The sequence below is a fragment of the Lolium rigidum genome, chromosome 3 (assembly GCF_022539505.1).
Source record: "Lolium rigidum isolate FL_2022 chromosome 3, APGP_CSIRO_Lrig_0.1, whole genome shotgun sequence".
NCBI lineage: Eukaryota > Viridiplantae > Streptophyta > Magnoliopsida > Poales > Poaceae > Lolium > Lolium rigidum.
The window spans coordinates 231,747,469-231,749,980 of record NC_061510.1 but is presented as its reverse complement, the minus strand read 5'-3'; positions in this window follow the sequence as shown (position 1 = coordinate 231,749,980).

Genomic DNA, 2,512 nt, shown 5'->3' with positions numbered 1-2,512 from the left:
TGGCATAGTGGTTGGCTCAAGTATTTTGGATGCATGAGAAGTATTCCCTCTCGATACAAGGTTTAGGCTAGCAAGGTTATTTGAAACAAACACAAGGATGAACGGTACAGCAAAACTCACATAAAATACATATTGTAAACACTATAAGACTCCATACCGTCTTCCTTGTTGTTCAAAACTCAATACTAGATGTTATCTAGACTCTAGAGAAACCAAATATGCAAACCAAATTAGCAAGCTCTAAGTATTTCTTCATTAATGGGTGCAAAGTATATGATGCAAGAGCTTAAACATGAGCACAACAATTGCCAAGTATCAAATTATCCAAGACATTTTAGAGTTACTACATGTAGCATTTTCCAATTCCAACCATATAACAATTTAACGAAGAAGAAACTTCGCCATGAATACTATGAGTAGAGCCTAAGGACATATTAGTCCATATGCTACAGCGGAGCGTGTCTCTCTCCCATAAAGTGAATGCTAGGATCCATTTTATTCAAACAAAACAAAAACAAAAACAAACCGACGCTCCAAGCAAAGTGCATAAGATGTGACGGAATAAAAATATAGTTTCAGGGGAGGAACTCGATAATGTTGTCGATGAAGAAGGGGATGCCTTGGGCATCCCCAAGCTTAGACGCTTGAGTCTTCTTAGAATATGCAGGGGTGAACCACCGGGGCATCCCCAAGCTTAGAGCTTTCACTCTCCTTGATCATATTGCATCATACTCCTCTCTTGATCCTTGAAAACTTCCTCCACACCAAACTCGAAACAACTCATTAGAGGGTTAGTGCACAATAAAAATTCACATGTTCAGAGGTGACACAATCATTCTTAACACTTCTGGACATTGCATAAAGCTACTGGACATTAATGGATCAAAGAAATTCATCCAACATAGCAAAAGAGGCAATGCGAAATAAAAGGCAGAATCTGTCAAAACAGAACAGTCCGTAAAGATGGATTTTATTAGGCCACCAGACTTGCTCAAATGAAAATTCTCAAATTGAATGAAAGTTGCGTACCTATATGAGGATCATGCACGTAAATTGGCTTAATTTTCTGAGCTACCTACAGCGAGGTAGACCCAGATTCGTGACAGCAAAGAAATCTGGAACTGCGCAGTAATCCAAATCTAGTACTTACTTTACTATCAAAGACTTTACTTGGCACAAAAAAACTCAAAACTAAGATAAGGAGAGGTTGCTACAGTAGTAAACAACTTCCAAGACTCAAATATAAAGTAAAATACTGTAGCAAAATAACACATGGGTTATCTCCCAAGAAGTTCTTTCTTTATAGCCATTAAGATGGGCTCAACAATTTTAATGATGCACCCGCAAGAAATAGTATTTGAAGCAAAAGAGAGCATCAAGAGGCAAATTCAAAACACATTTAAGTCTAAAATGCTTCCTATGCATAGGAATCTTGTAAATAAACAAGTTCATGAAGAGCAAAGTAACAAGCATAGGAAGATAAAACAAGTGTAGCTTCAAAAATTTCAGCACATAGAGAGATGTTTTAGTAACATGAAAATTTCTACAACCATATTTTCCTCTCTCATAATAATTTTCAGTAGCATCATGAGCAAACTCAACAATGTAACTATCACATAAAGCATTCTTATCATGAGTCTCATGCATAAAATTATTACTCTCCACGTAAGCATAATCAATTTTATTAGTTGTAGTGGGAGCAAATTCAACAAAGTGGCTATCATCATATATAGGAGGCATATTGTAATCGTAAAAGAAAATTTTCTCCTCAATGCTTGGGGGACTAAAAAGATCATGCTCATCGAGCCAGCTTCCCCAAGCTTAGAATTTTCCATAGCATTAGCAACAATGGTGTTCAAAGCATCCATAGTAATAACATTCCCATTAGCATGCATATAAAGTTCCATGGGTTTTTTAATTCTCTCTTCAAACACATCATGTCCTAATTCAAGATAAAGTTCATAAAGATATCTCATATTTTTGTTGTTTTCCATTATGCTTAACTAGTGAAATAAAAACATGCATGATATTAAGTAAAGTAAAACAAGTAACTAATTTTTTTGTGTTTTTGATATAATGCAGCAAACAAAGTAGTAAATAAAATAAAGCAAGACAAAAACAAAGTAAAGAGGTTGGGAAGTGGAGACTCCCCTTGCAGCGTGTCTTGATCTCCCCGGCAACGGCGCCAGAAAATATGCTTGATGGCGTGTATTTCTCACGTTCGTTGGGCAACCCCAAGAGGAAGGTATGATGCGCACAGCAGCAAGTTTTCCCTCAGAAAGAAACCTAGGTTTATCGAACCAGGAGGAGCCAAGAAGCACGTTGAAGGTTGATGGCGGCGGGATGTAGTGCGGCGCAACACCAGGGATTCCGGCGCCAACGTGGAACCTGCACAACACAACCAAAGTACTTTGCCCCAACGAAACAGTGAGGTTGTCAATCTCACCGGCTTGCTGTAACAAAGGATTAACCGTATTGTGTGGAAGATGATTGTTTGCAGAGAAAACAAGAA